The sequence below is a fragment of the Melozone crissalis genome, unplaced genomic scaffold (assembly GCF_028551555.1).
Source record: "Melozone crissalis strain CALT ecotype California unplaced genomic scaffold, PUWL_Pcris_2 ptg000045l_1, whole genome shotgun sequence".
NCBI classification, from domain to species: Eukaryota; Metazoa; Chordata; class Aves; order Passeriformes; family Passerellidae; genus Melozone; species Melozone crissalis.
In genome coordinates this window covers 17,617,821-17,639,937 of record NW_026535823.1, presented here as the reverse complement: position 1 = coordinate 17,639,937, position 22,117 = coordinate 17,617,821, and the positions used below count along the sequence as shown (strand labels likewise).

The 22,117-nt window shown below is 43.0% G+C and overlaps 1 protein-coding gene across 1 annotated transcript in view; it reads left to right on the top strand.

Annotated features, from left to right (window-relative positions):
• Positions 1 to 212: 212 nt before the first annotated feature.
• The window catches only part of LRRC8D (leucine rich repeat containing 8 VRAC subunit D), a 50,582-nt gene continuing 28,677 nt past the window's right edge, over positions 213 to 22,117 (top strand). The window contains exons 1-2 of the mRNA XM_054286306.1: positions 213 to 386; positions 11,648 to 11,785. The gene's annotated coding sequence lies outside the window, so the exon portion shown is untranslated. The remainder of the gene's footprint in view (positions 387 to 11,647; positions 11,786 to 22,117) is intronic.

The following is a 22,117-nucleotide window of genomic DNA, read 5'->3' as shown; positions in this document are numbered from 1 at the left end:
CGCACGGCGAACATTTCCAGCGCCCCCACTCAGCCCCGGTGGTCCCGGCCCGCGGCACCTGAGCGCGGCGGCTGCGCGGGGGGCGAGCGGGCGGGGCCGGCCCGGCCCGGCCCTCACATGCGCGGCGCCGCGGGAGCCATTGGCCGCCGCCCCGCCGGCCCCGCCGCCGCCGGCAGCCGGTGCTGTCCGCACGCCGAGCCATGCGGGTGCGCGCTGCAGGACGCTGCTAGGAGCCGAGCCCGCCCCGCCTCGCCTCTGCCCGCCCGCATGGCAGCTCCGTGGGACTGACCGCCGCCGACAAGCTCTGCGCCCCCGCCGCACGCACGGCTCGGCTCGGCTCGGCCGGGCGGCTCTCGGGGTCCGCAGCCCGCAGAGCCGTCCCTGAGGTGAGGCATGCGCGGGGCCGGCGAGAGGCGGTCGGGCAGGCGGCGGAGGGGCCGCGGGGAGGGGGCGGCATCCTCACCGGCACCCCCGCCGCTCCCTCCCCGCGCCTTCCCTCGCGCTCCTCTTTATCTTTTTCTGCGCGCAGACCGGCCTGGGCCGGTTCGCCGGTGCTGCTGCCAGCCCGGTGTGCCTCGGCGGGACCCCGGGGCCGGCTGCGCTCGTCGCGCTGCTCTCCCGCGGGATGCGCATCCACGCAGGATGGGCCCGCATCAGCGGGGGGCCAGCGGCGAGAGCGGGGCTGGGAGTGCGGCGTGGTGCTGGGGAATGCGGCTGGAACTGCGTGCCCCTTTCGAGGCCAGTGGGGTTGCATCCGGCCCCTCTGGGGGCCGCCAGCTGTGCGGGTTTTGGATGGGGTCAGCTGTGCATCGTGTTCCAGCGCACGCAGATTAAAGGGGCCCAAGCCAGTCAGTAAAGCACATCTTCAGGGCAGAACCAGCCCTTGTCAGATAACCATCTCTGTTTTTTCGAGGCGCGTCTCCTCCCTTCCCCGGCTCCCCAGTACGTGGCAATACCGACTACTGCTCCTTTAGGATCCCTGAGCTTGGCACAGCAGCTCCTGTATTGCAACCTGCATTCCCCTCCCCGTCACAAGTGCTGCCACTGCTCCTAAACAAATACGAATTCAGGCGCAGAAGGCTTGTGACTTGCCCAGCATCCTTTAGGGGAGCTGGTCGGCCGTCACTGGGGGGATTCAGGCTCTGCGTTTCCAGCACGCCTGCAGCTCGTGGCACTTTCTCCTCTGCATGTTCCCAGTGTGTAGGAGCCATGAGATCGGTTACTCAGACTTGAAAATGGAGGACGGTAGTGGTGGTGGTGTTGTTTGGTGGATAAGTCTTAGCAGTACTTCCTGTAATGGTGGTGCTGAAAGTGATGTTTTAGTTGACTTAGCTGCTGGTGCAGAGAGCTCTTTGGGGTACCTGCTGCTCGTAAGCTTTGCCACTTACAGCTTTAAAACAATCCCCTAACACTACAGGGAAGTATCTGGTGTTTTTTCAGCATTATGTCTCTCACCGTGATAGGAAAGGATAGTGTTTTCTGCCTGTAGAACTGAAGGTGGGGAGTGACAATGCCCGCTTGTTTGGGAGAGACGGCTTTAGGATTGGAGAAATTTGCTTGAACAGGGCTGAGATTTTAAACCCACAGCTCTGTGCTATCAAAAAAGCACTCTCATGCCAGATGGGGTAGCTAAGTCCCTTTCTCTGTTTTGTTTTTTTTCCTTTATTTCTGTCTTGTTTCTTGTTTTTTGTGGTGGTGTTTTGTTTTGTTTTTTTCCCTTCACCTCTTCCTGGAGACAAAGGAAACCATCTTTCTTCAAACTTAGGGTAAGGTTAGTGTTGTGTTATTTGCTCTTGATTGCCATCTTTAAATTAATTCACCAAGCCTTACTTGGAGCCAGGATCCTATTCATTCTTTGTGCGTTACAAATGTCCTGTAAACCTTTTATTGTTAGTTGAAACTGATTTATAAGGTCCTGACCTAGAAATATGCTTCTGTGGCTATTCTAGGCAGGCATTGCCTTTATAGTAAACTCACTTGGTGCTTTGCCTGTACCTTGCTTAGTGTCAGAAATGCTTGTCTGTTTGCTCTGTCTGTTTCCTTGCACATAATAGCAGGGGATACTAAATAGATTCTGTTTTTTGTAATTGTGATGACTTCAACACAAAATATTAAAACTTTACAACAGCTGTGTGATGTTGTGCAGGGAAGGAAGCAGCGTTAAGCTGTCATTTGTTTTGTAAGATCCAGGTATGCACAAGAGATATATCTACCAGTCTTGACAGCCTTGAGGGCATGGTAATCTGTCCAGTGTGTTGAGATCTGAAAAAGGAATTCTAACCAGCAATACCAGCAATGAAGAAAGACTTTGTGCTGCTGTCAGAGGAAGGTAATTATTAATAGGAGCCAGCCTCTATAATAACAATGCAGAGAGAGTGAAAGCACCTGGGTGCTTGCCCTGGGAAGATTAACTAGTGAACATTGTACTAACACATAGCTGTACACCTGAAATGTAGCTCTTGTACTCCAGTTCTTTCTTAGCCCTTTGTGCCTGTTGCCTCAGTCTCTTGTGTGGCAATACATAAGTGGTGGTACAGAGATACCACAGCTCTGCCTCCTGTTTATGGACACTTTTCTTGACTACATGCCTGGATAGGGAGGAAAAAAGCTAATGCTGTTTGTGCTGGACTTGCAATAAGTCCTGCCAGTGACAAAAGGATAAGAGAATAAAGGCTAGTGGAGAAAAGGGTACGTCCATCCCTGTGGTCAAAAGCACTTGCAGCTATGTGTGTTGTGGCTTGGTGCAGTTTTATAAGGGAAGTTTCCTGTGTTGAAGTTGGTTCTTTTAAATTCTCTAGGTTTTCCCATTTCTTCTGTCTATTGAGGTCCCGTTCAGAGTGTGTTAAAGCCAGTGGCAGTAAGTGGGTTTTGACTCGGGCCCTGTAGGCAAGCTGAGTTTCTTACCTTCTCCGTGTTCTCTGATGGCACAGTGGCTGTGTCAGCTCCTGCCTGTGCTGCGTTCCCGAGGGCTGGCAGAGTGCTGGCTCAGCACCTCAGCCCAGCCTCCCCCTGTGCCTTCTGCTGCACCCCTCAGAGCCAGAGGGGAGCTTGGCTACAGGTGCAGGGGCGCTGTGACCGCTGAGTACGTGTCCTGAGGCTTACAGCACTTCATCTCTGTGGGGCTGCTGGAGGCTGATTTGCTGAGAATACCCTGAGTCACAAGTGGGGGAGCATAAGGGAACTCAGTAAACAAGTTTCTCAACTGGATTAAAAAAAAGAAAAAAAAGGGAGTTCCAGTGTAAGTATTTTACGAAATCATGAACTCTGAAGGTTTTCATTTCCTTTCAAAAAAGCAGTTTTTGTCTTCCAATTCATGAAGTTGCTGTAGATCCCTAAATATCATGAAAGACAATTAGCAGTTTTTATACTTAGATATTACATATAATAGCACAGTAACATTAAGTGGAAAGAACAAAACCTGTTATTTCAGTTTCTGCTACTTAAATTCTTCCATTTCTTGCTAGCGTTGAAATAGGGCTGCACAGTTCTTCTTTTGTGGTTTTTTTTTTTTCTTTCTGTTTTATTTGTTTATTTGTTGTCTCTTGGTGCTGGGGAGATTATATCCTAACCAAGCTAAAAAGAAAAAGCTATTGCTGTGTTAAGAAAAATGAAAATATTTTTCCCCAGAAACTTTACATTTAGGTAAAGACTTGCCTGTGCTTTTGCATAACTGACGTTTTAAGCATGTTTTTTTAACAAGCAATGAAAAGTCTGTGGACTTCACCATGCAAAGACTTGTGTCCATGACTAATTTTCCACCTATGTATGGTTTCATGAGTCCACATGCATGCATGAGGCTCTCTGGGGTCACGCTAGTGCTGCTTGATCTTGGAATCTATCTGCTTTTATTCTTGGCTGTGATGATGAGCTGCTGTGGGTCCACACAAGACTGAGATATGAAGAAAGGTGTTTGTGAAATGCAGTTCTCTAGCAGTTACCAGCATTATGTTTTGTGAAAGCAGTTGTAATTAGCGTTTCAAGGCTGTCCTGTGCTTCTAACCTTGAGAACACTTTGAGCTACATTTTTTGACTTGCTTGTGTTGGGGATGGGTTTGGCTCAAGACCTTTTGGTTGGAGCAAATTGAGTACAATTTTCTTTTAACCATATAACAAAGAATAGGTACCAATTGCTTGCCAAACAGTTTCTCCCCTCAGAGATTACAAACAAATTTAGGAAAGAACAAAGCCAGGATTTCTAGTGTTTAACTTCTTGAGAATCATCTTGGCTTTGGCATGTGAAAAAGAAAAGTGCGTCACAAGTCAAGTTGGCACCTAATGCCGTCAGTAATACTAATTTCAACATCATTAATTTTAACTGACACTGCTTCAATCTTTCTCTTACCACAAGTTTATTTAATTAAAAGAATTGAAACTCTTTTCATTTGTTTTTCTATTCTCTTTGGCGGTAGCAAGAACAGGTTCTTGTCCCCCTTCAGGAAATGGATAGGAAGAGAAGTTAAAAGACATTATGGTAGCAGCTGCCAGAATATTGAAGGAGATATCCTTGGAAGGAGAAAGTTTGTTTTCTAGAAATCAAGCCAGCAAAATGCCACTTTTGCCCAACACTTGGAGGCAGGCTGTAGTATGGGAAGTGAGTATGGCTGCGCCAAGGACTCGTTTGTTCTAACTTGTTTAAAAGAAATACCTTAGTTTTCTTCTTCTCCCTCTTCAAGTATAAATCAGGATACAAAACCATATTGTTCATGTAGCCTCAAAACTAATTTTCCTTCTTTCCACTTGAGCTCTTTCCTCAGAAGTGATTTGTTCCGAGACCGAAGTAAGTGCGACATTGAAGACTTGAGAAGCAATCATGGTGTAAAATACAGCCACCCTTAGGGAGGAGGAAAGATGGTTGTTGCTCAGATATTTTTTCTTTTTGGAGGCCCTTTTTTGTTAAAGGTAACTCTGATTAAGAAGTAGAAAGAAATAACAAGGCTGAAAGCGTGTGGCATCCAGCAGTGAGTGAGGATAGCATTTGTGTTTATTCATCACAGTCTTGCTTTTTGTATTGTGTGATCAGTAAGAGAAGAAATAGTCTGATTCTTGTGATTTGCCTTACTCTTTGTTAGTGTTTTAAAAAAAATCCAAAACTCCTCTGTATATGGTCTTCTTGTCAAAAGTTAGGCATCTCAGGTGTTCTCAGACCTAAGGAATGGCCACTACACATAATTAAAGGCTGTTGTTATCTTTTCCTATCAGATATCTCTTCAAACTGTTTGCTGTGCTTATAAATTTTGGAAAAAGATGTACAGTTCTCAAACTGGAGTTTCAAAAGCTCTCTATTCATTTGATCAGGATTTTTCTGAGTTTTATCTCCTGATGATTTCCCCTGCATGGTTAGACCATGGATAAGGCAGACTAAAGTGTCTGTTGCTCTTTTAGATGTCTTACCCGTGACACTGACATGGACCTGGTAAATATGATGAGACCATCTGCTGGATACAGTGGTGCTCAGGATGAGCCCCTTCCCTGCAGTCATTATGTAAAGATCCACAGAGAAAGGAAAAAACCCCTTACATGAAGGTTCTTTATAGTCCTGATGAAGCAGTGAGACAGGCTCCTGCCTGTCCTCATGCAACCTAATGGCTACAAAGTCACAGCCAAGATACAGGTTGTCTTTTTTTCCCCTCTCTTGAACTTCATTCTTTGCAAGTCAGCATTGAGATAGTTTCTTTATAAAAGGTATTCTTGATTGCCCTTGGGTCCTACAGAAGCCAGGGCTGCCACACCTATAATGTTTTCAAGTCTGGCCAATTGCACAGATACCAACATGCCTGTTAAAAGGATTTTCTTGTATGGAAAAAATTTTGAAGCACTCTTGCTGCAGTGATTTTCCAACCTGAGATTATAGCTTTAAGGACAGAACCAGTGCACAGGATGTGTATATGAATATGATGTCTGAATATTTACCTGGTTTTCATCTGTTGCAGGATAGCAAGGAAAGGAAGCTTACATGCTTTCAGCTGCTGTGAGAACTTGTATAAAAATTGCAGATGGCTGCAATTACCCCAGTGCAGGCTTGCTGAATCTGTGTGTGCTAGGGATGGTTATATTTTGATGTGTGCACATAAAAAGTTGATTTTTTTCACGTTCTGTCAATAAAAGGTATGGTTTATTGTCTGTCTCAAATACACTGATTAAATAACCAAGCTTATACAACACCGATTTGTTAATCATTGAAAATAACCTTTCGGTTCAAGAGCTTCCTCTGTGAGAATTAATATTTTATACAGAAGTGTTATGTAATAGACATTTTGTTGCCTTTGCAGTCCTGCACAGAGGAACATGGTGTTAAGCTGATGTAGTTTGGGTTGTTCTGTATAAATTTGTCCACTAAACCAATGCAAATATCAATGAATAAGGGGGGAAAAAAGGTCCATATTGCATATTTGTAAATGGTGGTTTGTGTACAGATCATGGAAAGGGAGGATAGGAATTGCTTTGGCCTGACAGTCTGTGCATTAAAACTTGAGGGAGCAGTGTTAGAGGTAGTGCCCTGGCTTGCTTTGTTTCCAGGCACCACTGTGGTTACACAGGCTTTCCACATGCATTAGCAATTGCCTTCATCAAGGATGCACGGAGCACCAGACTGCACGGTTAATCTGGCTGTGCTTCCAAATACAAACTGAGGAGTCCACATACAGGGCTCCTCTCAGTGGCTGCCATACAGAAACTTCTATGTACGTACTTTCTGACTAATTAAATGAAGAAACAAAGCCTAACTTACCTAGTTTAGCAGAGGAGCTGACAAAAGGGAAGAGAAATTTTTCATGCACTAGAGTTTTTTTAAGTAATGTTTGATGGTTTATAAGCCATACTAAATTTATTCACAGTTTTGCCTTGTTGGCCTTGATAGTAGAGAGGAAGGAAAAACTGGTTTGATGGTTTTGCTCCTCTACTTTTCTATCCTTCTGACAACAAATGCATTGGCTCTGGAAACAAGGAAGTGAAGGAATTCAGATATATAAAGGCTTATTGGTGCTGCAGAAATTGTGAGCTTAACCAGTGGTGGTGTCCCAATGAAAAGTAGGTAGAAAAAAAAAAGAGTGGACTGAGAGAAACAAAATTGTGCTAATAATCATTCAGAAAAGTGAAAGATGCACAGGTTTGGACAAGAATATTTTTCCAGTGTTTAAAACTTGTATTTATGCTGTGTTTATTTTTATTGAAAGTTAATTTAGTATGTACTTAGATTGAAAGGTGAATTTAAGAATGTCTTTATTAGCATTGATCAGTTTAACCCGAACAGATTTTAAAGAAAGAAACCACTGAGGCGCGAGTTACAGGAAAAAAAAGATTGTAAAGCCTGAAAATCATGAGAAACATGCAAAAATACAAAAGAAAATAGTAATATTGAGGCAAAGAAAAGGAGATAACAAAACCATGGAGAGAGTGTGAGTAAATATAACATAATATTAAAAAGTGTGAGGTTATATATGCTATCCTGCAAGTGGAAAGTGTATGAATTCTGTTTGTTTGAGGGTGCCTCATTCCAGAAACAAGGCTTTTGTGCTCACAGTGGAATGGCCAAGTTTTCCCTGTTTGGAGCTAGCTCGAAGCAAAGCATTTGAAAAAAATTCATTGCATGAAATGTAATGGGTGCCTGAAGCTCACGGGCTGAATTAGCACAAGCCTGGTTTTGCCTAATGGTTTGCACGTGCCTCATTTGTATTTTAGGATTGCAGTGTGTCCGTGTGCCCAGTGGCCCAGGGCAGCCTGGAAACAGGCAGTGGGTGTGCAGCTGGTCAGTGTGAGGAGCAGAGTGCCCCTCTCTGCTGTTCCTTCTGTGCGTGAAGAGAGGATGGTGGCCCTCCACACTCCATAGCTGCTGATTTCTGTCACCTCATTCATGATGAGACTTTGTCAGTGTCTGATTATTTACCCCTTTGCTGTTTGAACTTGTAAAATCTTAGCTCTGGTTTGCTGTCTGCTGAAGAGTGTGACACCAGAGCTTGCAGCAGCAGCCCCTCTCTGCTGCCTGTGTCAAACAGCGAGTGAATTGCTCCTCACTGCAGCAGTGAGGAGGTTTGCCTGCTTCACCAGCAAGGTTTGGTTTGTTGATGTCTTTGCTCTATTCCTGCTGTCTGCAGCACAAGAGAGGAAGTGGGGAGGAGTTTGCACACAGCCTCTGGCTCATGGATGGGAGAGGAGGGGGTGGCCACCAAGAGAAGGGAGGAATTACAAGGAGCTCCCAAATTAAGCTGGGTGTTGGGTGTCATGTGAAAAGCCGGGCCTAGAATGGACAATGAGCTCTGCAGGGAGTGGCAGTGGGATCCTGTAGGCTCCCATGTAGCAGGGCAGTGCCTAAGGTGCTTTCCAAGGGGAGTGTGGTTTCAAGACCAGCTGGAGCAAATTTGAGCTCCAACTGCTGTTGAAAGGGGAAGTCCTGCCTTCCAGCCCACCCTCTGCTGTGGGCAAGATGCCTTTCCCAGGCACATACCATGGAGAGAGCAGGAATGTTAAGTAGCAGGGTGGCCACTAATGAGCTTCAGCTAATTGCAAAACTTACTCAGAGATAGCAACAAAATCTGGTATTTATCTGGTTAGGTTACATGCTACTTTTGGCAGTATTTCTACAGGAGGTATCTCTGCTGGGGATTTTTCTTTCCTCTTGATGGCATGACACTTCTGTGTGCTGGTTTGCTGTTTTTCTTAGGCAGCAGCAAGGGAGGAAGATGGCATTTTAACTGAAGAGATTGTCAAATGTCTGCTGTTGTCTGGGTACTTTGAGATATATGTAGAACTGAGAATTATTCAGCTGTGCTGAAATTAAACCTCTAATGACTGGAACTGCTTACTTACTTAATTAGCTGGGGTTTGGGGTTTTTTATTCCAAAATATCTACTTCTTCCCCAAAATACTGTGACTTCCCTCCTTTTCATTTCTTTACAGAATTCATAATGATTTGTTCTAAGTGAATTGTTCAGGGTTTTTTTCAGTCTGTTAACAATGATTATTTCCCTGTTAAAAGCATCAGAAGTAATGTTTTCCTTAATGGAAAAGATGTTTGATCAAGTGACTGTACAAATGGAGGCAGCCACTGTATATAGGACGTGGCATTTGGAGGTTGCATGTGTTATGCCTGAAGTGCCAAGTGCTTGGCTGTGATTCAGATGAAATTGGCACTGGCTGATGCCAACACCCCAATGTAAATGTGGTGTCTTTCCCTATGCTGTAGGGCCCTGAAAGAAAAGTATTGAAGTGAATGAGTGCCAGAGGGGACGAGGTTAAGAGAGAAGTGGTGCATATGCTCCTTATTTAATCTCCTTCATAGCCACAGTCCCACATACTGACTGTACCAGTGGGTGTGTGTTCTTGTATCAAAGCAGATGTTTCTGTAAAAAACACGTTGCTTTGTTTTAATAAATTGAGGTTGTCACTTCAAAAGTGAGAGAGGGAGGTGAAGGAAGTAGCATAAAGTGAGAATTTGTCAATTGGGATTTGGAACAAAATCCATGAGGATTTTTGTGGTAAGAAGTGCAGGGAAGAATCCTTCATTGGTCTTGGCATTGCCCAAACATCTGCTTATGCACTGTTAAGATTTACATAAGAAGTTCTGCTTTTTCTGCTTTTAGATTGGTTTTGGGGTTTTTTTTTGTTTTCTTTTGTTTGCTTTAACCCAAAAATTTGTAAGTGTTTTGTCATTTGTCATCCTTTGCATTTCCTCAGGTATGATCCAGTCCGTGTGCTCAGCCTGTTGTGGGAAGGGGAGGGTGGTGTGATGGACCTCAGCAGTGTTTCAGATTGTGATTCAGTTCTTGAAGACAAGCTGTCCTGTTCTTCCCATGCCTTGCCAAGTGTGGTGGTGCTGCTGTTCAGCCTCTCCTGGCCCCCTAAATGCTGATACGCTCTCAAAAAGTACAGTCCTACTTTGAAGGTGGGAACTGCCTTTGCCTGCTGCTTTCAGAAGTGGTTGGTTGCCTTTGGGAGTGGTGCTGAGGAGGGATTGGAGGGCATGGTGAGCTCTCTTCAGGCCCTTCTTACATGGCTCCGTGACCTCCTGAAAAACAAGGGTTACAGGAACAGCCAAGGTGAATGGCCCCGTGGCTGTGAGCATTTTCTGTTAGACCTCAAGTATGATCCAAAGGTCTGTTCTGAAGCCTGCTTGCTCTAGACCCTTGGAAAGTATCTAGTCACAGGTTTTTTCCTCCATTTATTTAAAAACCTAGAGTCTCTGAAAACTCCAGTTCTGCATAAAAAGATTTGCTTCTCCTGAGACCAGTTGACTACTCCAAGCCCTTTCAAGAAGAAAAGTCTATGAGGCATATTTTATTTGAGGATTTGACAGTGTTTTCCCCATCTCCTTATCCTAGGTCTCTACTGCTAAGAAGAAACCTGGAACAGCAGGTTCCTGCTGACCTTTAAAATTATCTCAGTGGAAAGCCTGACACAGGGCTTGTTCCTGTGTGCTTCTGGGTGCCAGTGGGTGCCACCCCTGAAAAAGCCTCAGAAGAAAATTAAAGGGAGATTTGGGGGGAGGATGTGTTTGCATTTTTTCCTGCAGTGGTTTGAGCAGCTCAAGTGGGCGAGTGCCCTGCTCTCAGTGCTGGGTGCAGACCCTTACAGCAGAACAGCCCTGCTGCAGGCACTGCTGGGCTGGGGGCTGGAGCAGGGGATGCAGATGCTTGTCCCTGCCTGTGGAGCATCCTCTGCTCTGGAGGGCTGCCTGTGTACCTGGGGCTTGCCACCCTTGCAGTGAGCACCTGCTGCACTGGTGTTGCCAGCCTGGCACGGGGTGCTGTGGTTGGCAGTGCTGGGAATGCCCTGGGCACACAGCAGGGCAGTGGCAGGCTGTGCACTGAGAGTCCTGTAGAATCCTGCCTGTTGCTAAGGGACTCCTTTTGCATATGCAGCAACACTGGTTTATAGAGCAGCTTTCCCTGTGTTTGTTGATTGGAGGCAATTACTGTAAAATACTTGATTTATAACAAGGCATACTTAATAAGCAGCAAAGTAAAATAAATATTTATGAATTACCTGCTGGAGTCTGTTCTTTTTGCTGAGTCGTTGCTTTCTGTCTGTGTGCTCTGCATAGTCTGGAACCTCTGGGTCTCTGGAAGTGAAGGCAGCTCTGCTGGATCTTAGCTGGTGGAAGTTTTGGGCTGAAGAAGGAGGGGGACAATCCCACTTTTTCTCTATTTTATTCATCCCAGAGGATAGAGGTGTTTTCCTGAGATTTTTCCAAGCAGCTCATTTGACTCCAAGTGGTCTGCTTGCCTGGCATAGGGCTGTAATGCAGTAGTTGAAGTGTCATCAAAGTGTTTGTGTAAAACATGTGCACTGTGCAGCTACCACATCACTGGGGTCTGGTGTGGCTTTTGTGGTGCTGTTCGGAGGTGATGATGTAGAAATAACAGTGCTCTTGGTTAAGTTAGGATGAGCCAATATGTTTAAGAAAATATTTGGGAAATGACAAATTGCTCATTTGGGATCTATGCTCTTCAAGAATAGGACAACTCATTTAGAGTAGTTCCTCTACTCTAAATTAAAACAAGTTTGTGCTCAGTCTTCCCTAGACATGAAGCGCAGTCAGCAAAAGGATGAGTAACCTTTGTCTTCTGTCTTGCAGAGTGGCATTCCTCTGACCCCCACTACCATGACCACTTTATTTGGCCAGTTTGATTCACAGGAGTTTGTTTTTATATAGGAGGAGTCTGTGGCGCTTGTCAAAATGAGCAAGTGATCATCAGTGTGGCTTGGTATTCCTGCTGCTGGAGCCTTCAGGAGCCAGCACTCAGCCCTGCTGAAGCCAGAGGAGGAGGGCGGAGGAGCACAGCCTGATCAGGTACTGAGCCAGCAGTGGGAAGGGGTCTTTCATGCAGAGCTAAGTTATGGATGATCATTAGTCATAAAAAGTTACATTCTTTGGAAGGTCTTGTTAACATGTGTGGCTCAATGGAGGCCCAGTAAAGGCAGCCACATCCGTGGGCCTGGCAGGGGTGGGTGTTATGGGTGTCTGAGTTCTCTGACAGAGCTGAGGTGAACATAAACAAATGCAACACATTTTCAGGGGTATTTGATTTGCACATCTCATGTGCAGTACATGTTTGCAAATACCATTTTCAAGCTTCATGTAAGTTGTGAAGAATGGGCTAGGAATACTCTTCACAAATGTCTGGATGTTGAAGAGCAGTTTGATGTCTTGAGGAAAGGTTTTTCCTCAGCTTTATTTTTTGTTCTAGTTGGGAGACTTCAGTGCTAGCTTTTGATGAGCAGTATATTATGTAGGAACTGCAGAGCACAGAGGTAGCAGACTGATGGGTTTTAAGACACAACAAACTCTCAATTTTCTTGTTATGTTTTTATTTGCTGAGATGTCCATAACCATTCCTGGAAACTGGTATTTATTTATACATTGACATCTTTCAGATTGTCATACTTGAGAAGATTTAGTTAGGTTCATCTAGTGTGAAGACAGACAAGTTTGAGATTTTGATTTATTGTATTCAATTTGGGATTTTTGTCTTATGTAACTGTAGTTTATGTGGAACTCCTGCTCTGAGGACCATGTTTTGAAAAGACTTAGCATATTTTTGTGTACTATTAGAGATCCTTTGTGAACAGGGCTAGTACTTATGTGGGCTTTTGTACAATGCTTGGGATGGCAGTGGCATGCAATTCACTGTTGGAGGGAGCATTCTATGAAGAGGCACAATGTTTTTTCACCTCAAGTGATGCTTTCTCTCCAGAAATACCAGCCTCTGTAGCTTAGACTGTCTGAATTTATTAGTCAAATTTTTGCTATTTTTTTATTTATTGACCCAGGTAGAAGCAGTGAGGGTAGCTTAAAATCTGTTAAGAAAATTATTCCTAATGTTGTAGAGGTAGTTTTCAGCTCTGATTATATCTTTCCTGGTGTGGTTAAAAGATAGACTCTTTTTCTAGCGTCCATTGTGAATACTTCACGTCTTTTTTTTTTTTTTTTTTTTTTTTTTTTTGTCTTGGGAAATAAGAATCAGCATTTATTTGATTGAACAACCAGCTTCCTGCTTCCCAAGGAAGAGATAGTGGCTCATTTGCTTGCAAACATCCCTCCTGTGGAGAGTCTTTGTTGGGGAGTTAGAGGAAAGCTAGCAGTTCCTAGTGAAATAGCTGCATAGCAGGATGAAGAGGGATTATTGAAGCATTACTAGGAAATTCATGGCTGTGTGGAAGACCTTATGTACTCCACAGACGAGCTGACCTAAATTCTGCAGCCAGGCCTAACTGGTTTCTGTGTTGATGTGATGTGGCAGGCTGGATAACCTGCAGCAGATCTGGGGTTTAAAAAAAAAAAAGCAGAGGGGATACAGAGATTTATGTTTGAGTGGAAACACAGACAAGTCTTTAAGAGTGTACTGAATTGATCTTAAATCTTTTTTTGTTGTTTTTTCACCCACACTTCTCTATTCTTAGTATTGAGTATTTTTCACATAGCCAGGATGGGTCTGTATTATAAGGATGCTCATTAGGGAAAGTGGAGAGATGTTGTTTACTCCTGGATGAGGAATGTGTGGATGGATTTGCTCATAAGAGGCTTGGAGTTCTGAGATAGGTTTTAGTAAAGAAACTGCTGAGTATCTTATCAGTAGTGAAACAGTTAACACAACTGACACTTGAACTCTTCAGGAAAATAGGATTAGTATCCACTTGACATAAATGGAATGGCTTATGCTTGGGTTTCTAGGTGATGTTTGTTTCTCAAGATTGTACATTACACAAAACATGACACAAAAATCCAAATAGAAAACAAAATGCCAGGTCTGTCACAGTCAAGTTGGTCAGTCTGACCTGCGTGCAGTGTTTTTGTGCTGTTACTTCTTGTAGTAGTGATGTGACTTTGCAGTTTAGTTTCTGCTGGCACAGATGAGGTGTGAGGGCAGTTACTGCTTCCTGCCTTTTTCTGTACACATAAGCTAGACTGATGCAATGCTCTTCTTGGCTTTCACCCTTCCTGCTTGCTCACTTTGGTTACCTGTTCTCGCTGCTTCCTTCTCAGGTTCCTACTGGTATGAGAGGAATTTTTTTTGCTAGTACTGCTTATACCATGTTCTATGAAAGGAACTGTTTATGCAGGCAGAAAAATTTTGCAATCACTAGAAGGACTTTTGTGGTAAGATTTTTACTGGCATAGTTGGGAAGCAAGAAAAAAAAATATTGGCTGATACAGTTCAATGAACAAAATGTTAAAGTTTGGCTAGGGGCTTTGCTGTGCAAGTGTTCTGGTCTGGTTACTGTGATGGAGTGTGTGTGTATTTATAAAACATTTCTGTCTGGAAACCTTTTTGTCGTGGCATAAGCTTTAAGTCTTGAATTGTTTTAGAAGAATTTCTGCAACTGCAGCATCCTGAGGTGCCAGGGGAAATAGTGATATTCTGAAACATTGCTGGCTTATTTTAGCTCACATTTCACTTGATGTGCTTTTGATTTGTTTTAAGAACAACTTGTCTGTATAAGCTGTTTGTTTACTATACGCACATAATAAGCAGCAATGCTGACCTTCGACTGGAAACCAGAATGACTGCAGGTCCTGCTGCCCCACTGCCAGGAGCAGGTATGGAGAGGGGGTTGGAGAGCAAGGGCTGTTTCCTGTGCATGTGTTTCAATACCAGAAGCAGTAATTAGAAGGTTATTAACTGACAAATTAATTAAATTGATTGGAATTCCCTCCAAAATGAACTGGTTTTTGCTTGCATTAGTGTTATTGCCAAGGCTACCTCAAGGCAGAAGCAATGTTTTCCTTAGTACAGATATAGATGTCATTTTGAGTAATTCTTTGCAATGAAAATAACTTCTGTGTATCTCACTCCAATGTTACAATTTTCATGTTGGTTTATCTTTTCTTTCTTCTTGTCCTTCCAGCAGAATTTTCAGTGTTATCATTAGGGACAGAAACTGAAAAATAACTGGAAAATAGCTGGAGAACAGCCCCACTTTGATGTTTTTTTCACTGTTTTGCTCTCGTATTTCTTTGCCTAGACAGGAGACTTGTCCATTACTGCAAGATAGCAAAAGGCAGTCCTCACAGTGATGGGTCAGTGAGCTGAGCTGCTTCCAGCTTGTCCTTCTGGAGCCTGACCCAGCCTGGCTGCGGGCGGTGGCACCGACACAGCGCGGGGGAGGAAGGGGATGGCCTGGCAGGGCTTGTGGCCAGCTTGTATAGCAGGGAAAAGTCTGAGCAGGGTCAAAATGCAACGCTGCTCTCTCTCAGCCTTCCCTGGAGTCATGTCTTGTTGCATGGTTTTGTGTTCACAGACCTGTTTTGTACTGGACGTGTATCAAATTCAGTGGGCTGCAGTATTCTTAGCTGTGTGTTTTGACATATTATGATGTTGTTTTGAAATACCTACCTGCTCTCAGTTCTTGACTGGAATCTCAGGAGGTGCCTTTTGGATAGATGGAAGTGATTCTCAATATGTCGTTCCCTTAAGCTTTATCTGTTGTCTTTGGTAGGTGATGCTGTTTTGAAGGCAGCACCATCACAGTTCTTGTTCTCTCACAGGCTGAGTGAACACTGGAGCACTAAATTGGTGTAGTGAGGTGCAGCATCAAACAGTAAGGTCTGCCTGTCCTTGTCCATACCCAATTTGGTTTCAGGAGAGATGAAACACTCCCAGCAATTGAGAAATCACAGGAGAGATTGGACTGGGGAAAAGCTGACCTCTTCAACACCAGGTTTTCCTTGTCTAGATGGGCCCAACAAGACTCGTCGTGGTGTATTTGCAGATGATGGTAAAGAGGACTACCTTTAGATGTTGGTGACATTATTGCCTTGCATCTCAGATAGTAAAGATGGGGGAAGAGAGAGAGATTTGCAAGGAAAAAATAAACAATCAGCTCTTTGTTGCTCAATTATATTAGTGCTTCTGTGGTTTAGCTGTTATATTGTGTTACTCTGTCCACAGCTTTTTATGGGCCTCTTTTAGAAAAATTTAAAATTTACATAAATAATATGTTTCTCTAGTTCTATTTATTATTTCAAGTGCTAGAATATGCTTGCAATTAAAACATTCCACTGCCTTTGGTGATTGGATATATAAAATCTGGCCTTTGTTGCTGAGCAATGAGCTCTCAAACTTTCTGCTTATCTGACTGCATTTCATGAAGTGGGTTTTGCTCAGTGTATTACTGGAAACATGGAAAAGTCTTCTCTGCATAATTGGAATTGTTTTAATCAATAAAGCATCAATCTCTTTTCCATTCCATTAACTCTTACATTCTGCAGGAGCTGGGCAAAAAAAGTGATCTTTTTTCCCTGCTCATAAATTGAATCTACTACTTTTTGAGGTAAAATGTTTTTCCAGGCAGACTGCAAAACAATTTTCTTGGGGAGTTCAAGTAATTATTTAAGGAATATAGTAATTGTTGACATTACTGATATATGAAACATTGGGGGAGAAACAATTACATGAAAAGACATTTTTGAGAAAGGAAAACACCATACAGCCCCTTCCCCCTGGCCCTGCCATGTGCTGTTTTGAAGTTCTGTGCTAGTTAAGGGGAGCACTGCCCAGGTTTGGGTTTGGTTTGTTTTTTCCAATCTTTACTACGGAGGAAGCGTTGTAGTTTAAGGCTTTAGAGGCAGAGCTCAAATGCCACTCCACTATTTCCCCCAAAACCCCACCAGAGTGTTGCTTGTACCAGAGCTGCTCTCTGGTGTCCAGCTGTCCTGTTTGCAGCTGGATCTGGCAGTCCCACGTGCTTTGCTTTTTGGCAGGTGGTGTGTTTTGGTGACTTGCTGCCAGCCATGCCAGCAGGCTGAGATGCTGGTAGTGCTGCTGGAGGCTGGGAGCAGCAGACATTCCTGTGCCATGGGTGAGATGGGAAGGACTGGAAACTGGGATGCTGCATGGGGTTTTTCTTGAGGTGCAAGAAGCAGTGGGCTGTGATAGAACCAGCAGCCACCTCTCAAGTCACCACCTTTTGGCTGAAGGCTGTTTTTTCCTAAGTGTCTGTGCTCTCTAGTCCTTGGGCAGTCACTGATTGGTGGTAACTTGCAGTCAAGTTCACAGCAATGCTAGATTTTCCTTTTCAGCTCAGGGAACGGGATGGAGAGCTGCAGGTAACCTGTGCAGGACCTGGGTGAGTGTTTGTGAAGGCACATGTGGGTGGTGACAGAGCTGGGAGGTATCCAAAGGGAGAACATGGAACATGAAGCTCAGCTAATTTTGCAGGAGTGTATTGGCCCACTCCTCTGGATTGTGCTGTCCTGGTATGTGTACTTAAACTGAGACAATCTGAAATTACTGGCTGTCAACTTGTTAAAATAATGACATTGCCAAGAACTCTATCATTTTGTTAAGCTTCATTTCAGATTTATTGCATTTTTTTTCACCTTTAATGGGACTGATTCAGGGGATGCAAATGTGTGGTTTAGCACACTAGTTCCACTCCCTGCAGTTCATTTAAATTTTCTTTTCATTTGCTTTTGCCCCCCTGCTCTGTCTCAACCAGGGTTCAGTCTGAAGGCAGCAAGTGAGAAACTATTCCCTTCACTGAGAGGGTAAGTCTAGGTTGTAGGAGATGGGAAAATGAGAATTAGAGCTCTCATCTATAAACATTAAACAAAGTTTATTTCAACAGCCTCTTCTGTCTTTGTTAGAATAGTTGGAGGTATGCCAACCTAAAAAGCCCCAAACCTGCTTTGATTTAACTTTCACCCAGGTCTTTATGTGTCATGTCCTAATGAGGGCCAGAGCTACTTCTGTTTTCCTTATGTGTTGGATAGCACTTTCATACATTGGTGGTGGAACTTGGGTGGGTTTTTTGCAGTGCTATTGAGTTTCTTTTCCTTGTGTGGGTTGTTCAGATAGCTGTGCTACTGGGAAGACAAACACTTAAAATTGAAAAATATGATGAGGCAAGGGCTGTCAAGTATTATGCATCAATTTTGTACTTTACATGCTGAGGTCCTGACCTACTTGAGGTCTCTAGGTACTTTTGCAGTGTAAGTGTTTAGCAATGATAAACTGCAGTGTCTGGCAGAGGGATTTGGTGTGCAAGGACACCTGAAAAAACAACCTTTAATCCTTTCCCTGAAATGAGCTGGTTTCCAGGTTTCTGTTTTTTCAGAGGGGTTGGACAGGGTGCTTCTATTCAGTGTGTGCTGGCATGATATTCAGTGGTCAGCACCTTGTTTTAATAGTTGTCAACAAAGTAATATTGATGGAGCTGACTTACTGGATTTTTTTTCCCCGCATGTGTGCCACGTTAATTCTTTGAATGTATTTTTTTCTCGTAAGTAATCAATATAGCAGGAAAAGCCCCATTCACTAATAGCATCTGAAAACAGTAAAAAGAGCAGAAGACCAGAAAGCCCCCAGAGATCCCTAAACAGCAACAAAAATATGAGCAATAATGTGGTCAGGGGGAGAGCTGCTTGTAGCCAAGGGCACTTGCTAAGAGGGGAACAGATTATGAAAGCTCACCTTTTATCTTGGATTTTTGAATGAGGAAAAATGTAATTGTGTTCTCTAAATAAATGAGTGCAGTAGTTATGTTTTGTTCCTTATGGTATTAAATGCCTTGTTAATAGTTTAACAGCTTGTCACAAAAGGCCTTGGTGTTTATTCTTGGTTTTCTAGATAGTCTGATTACAGATGATGGAACTAGACAAACTAAAGGGTCATGGCATTTTAGAAAGTGATTCTCTAAATGAATATCTCAAGGACTTTCTAGAGTTAGAGGTGTCCCCAAGATAAACTGTTACTGATCTGAGGCCACGGATATGAGTGTTTCTTGCTTATTAAATGACCCAAATGTGAGTAGATGTGTGTATGAATAAAAGGCTTTGTGGATCAGCACTGGCTGAAAATGTTTCTGAAGTTTGCATGGGTTAAACAGCATTACTGATGTTTCTTGACACCTTTTCTGCAATGCCATCTAGCCCATGTAACAGCATATTTAGGGGATGGACTTGTTTTGATTCTGTACAATCAGATTGCTCATAAGGAATGCGCATCTTGTTTTCACAGCAGTCACAGAGCAGTCCTCAGGAGCTGACTCACTGCTATTTTGTAAGCAGGGTTTGCCTGCCTGCCTTTTATGCGGTTCTGCATTTTTCCATTCCACAATGCATGGCAATTTAGATCTTAAGTGTGCTGGTGTTAAAAAGCCCGCTTCCTGGAGTAGATCTTATCTCTATGTATGTGATGTGTACTTGGCCTAATTTGATACTAACAAAAGTAATTTTTGATTATTTCACTTTTTTCTAGTTGTGTCTTAATCGTGTTATGTTACAAAAGCAGTTCCCCTGCAGCTAACGTACATGATTGTTAACAAACAAGTATTAATGATTTGGGGGGAATTGTATTTAGTCTGTTAGTTATTGTTACACTGTCACACTTGCAGGGGCTTGTTTTCAAATTTTCCTGCACAATACTTGACTTGAGTTTCAGATTAATTGTCTTGTTCTACTTGCATTTTAACCGAGTTCTGCTATTGGGATGTCGTGGTAGGGTGGGACTGGTAAAAATGGGCCACTGGAAAGATACTGAAGAAAGGCCTTAAAGGTTCCTTATAATTTGAGCATTCAAGTTAGAATATCTAGTGTGTAGCATACCTTGAATAACACTGGATTCCATTATTGACTTCCAGAATCATTTAAACTCACTCTCACACCTTAGTAACACTTTATTCATGGCAAGTCAGGTATTTTCTTGTGACTTTTTATTGTTTGCTTTTACTTGGCTCAGTTAGATTATTTTTTTCCACATTGGCATCTTTGGAGGAAGTAAAGTGCCAGAAATCTTCAGTGCTGTCATGATTTTTATTTTTTAATGAAAAGCTTTTCTGAAAATAACTGTCCACCAATGTGTAAATGAAACTTCTCCCAGGTACTGCTGCCTTTGTAATTTTTTTTTATAGCTTTCCTAGGTAAAAGTTGGAAGATCAGATTGTTTTAATTGATGTTTTTGAAAAACTTGTGTGGCTGGAAAACTGACAGTAGTCATGTGAATTTCGTATTACTTCTGCATGGTTAAAATCAACAGCAGCACTCTGGGCTGCTACTAGAAATACTTCAGAAAAGCCATACAGGAGAGACTAGGGGAGGTAACCCAGCAGAGACTTTTTTCCTTTTCCTCATATTCTCTGGTAGCTCTAAGGCTGAGTATAGTAAAAGGGGAAGATGTAAATCATTCTTAGGGAAAAAGGGTGAAGTGTTGCTGGTTTTCCTGGCAGTAGCCAGGAAGCTGCAGAGAGGGGAGAAGCAATAGGAAGCTTTTGTTTCCTGGGTGGGGTTTCACATTTGACACTGGTCAGAGGGAGCCTGATCGAAGGCACCGGGCGGGTAGAACGCAGCACCTTCCCTGGGAGCTGCTGGACTTCAGCCTGGGTGTTCCTGCAGGAAACTCCACCCTCTCCTTCTATCTCTGGTACGTTTTCCAAGCCTTGATGTCGTCTTCTCACTGCTGGCAAAAAGTTATATGTGTGGGAGATATGCAAATGTGTTGTAGTGTTCTGATATAATTTTAGCACAGGAAAAGAGCAAGCTCTGTACATAGGTATCACTAACTGAGCTGCAGTCTTGCAGCTGAGTTTATTTAGTAGAGCTGTCAAACTTTGAAAAGAGATTTGCATGGATGTGGGGCGCAGGATCAAGTTTGGAATTTTGTAAACTTAAAAAGTAGCTTCTATCAATCCACAGTTTTCTAAATTCCTTCACAGACAGTAGAAACTGTCTGAATGAGTACAGAAGAATGGTATAATTCAATGACATGATAATTGATAATTCACATAATTTCTCATTATGTGAAGCCTCTTATTATTTACAGTGTATACTGTCGCTGCAAGAATACTGGCTTTGCAATGAATAACTGAGGTGGACTTTAGTGGACTTTATCTTCTCTTGTTTCTCTCAATGTAAAATTCTAAATACCTTTTCTCTTTTCTTTGTGGCTTGGGGTTTTTTTGTGGGTTTTTTTTTTTTTTTTTTTTTTGATGGGGGAGGAATTTTTCTTTCCAGGTATAATGAGGGCTTGATGATCTTGTGGGAGAGGAATGAAACTACTAAAATCCTTTCTCATATGTACAGGGTTAAGTATTACTCAGGAGGGTAACGTTCCAATGGAATTGCAGTCTCCCCATAACAGTTTAGACTTTGGTAAAGCAAGTGGATGAGTCATTGCACGGATTTGATGGCTGAAAAGATTGATTAATAATTAATTTAAAAACAAGATGCCCTTTCCTCTGTGTCCTCGCTTTCAGCCATTCAAAAGATCATCAGATTCCCACATGTAGTTTAACATTTGAGTACTAGGGACATGTTTACTTTGATGTCTTTCCCTGAACTGAAAATGTTGCTTTGTCTTTACTTTTGCTCACACATTATTTATAGAGATATAAATGTCAAATTTGATTCAAGTGTTCTGATGAGGTTACTGCACTTAGAAGGAGCTAAATGTTCCCATTTAGTGGGCTAGGGTTATACTTGCCTCGTGACCTTCTGAGATACACTGGTATACCAGGTACTTCATGGGTAATGGCATTCCTGATTTTCAGGAATTCTTACATACAGGCTCTTTGCTATTCCTCAGTAAATGTTTGTCAGTCAAGGATTTGTATTTCTATAGGTTTGCATTTGTGCTGCATGTCTAATGGGAAACCTGTGGTTTCTAATAGGATAATGGGTTCAGGGTGCTTTCTGTCTTTATGCTGGGATAGTGATAAAAGTAAAGGTGCTGCTGACTGCAGTGTAACCCTGAAAGGATGTAACCCTCAAAACGAGCCCTTTGAGTTCAGTTAAATTAGCATAAATAATGTCTATTTGAGAGGGGTTCAACAGCAGTAGGTCAGAGATATGGGGTCAATCAAAACCAATCCATGAAAGGCACAGAAGCTTCAGCAACCTTTTGGAGTCCTTTAAGGTGAATTGATACCCTCTTGAGTGCTCCTATCTGGGGCAGATCTTTGATACAAGATGGGTCTTGTGACTCTGATGTTAGAAGAGGTAATAACCTGTGTTTTGTCTTTTTGGTTAATTAAAAGCATGCTATGTGCAATCCTGGGCAATTTAGGTACTGAACCTTGAATATTTAGTGCATGGTGAACATACATCAAGACATCTGTTTGCTGACAGTGTACAAAAAGCCACTGTTGAAACTTTCATTTTTACTTATTTATAAGAGTGAAAGGTGAA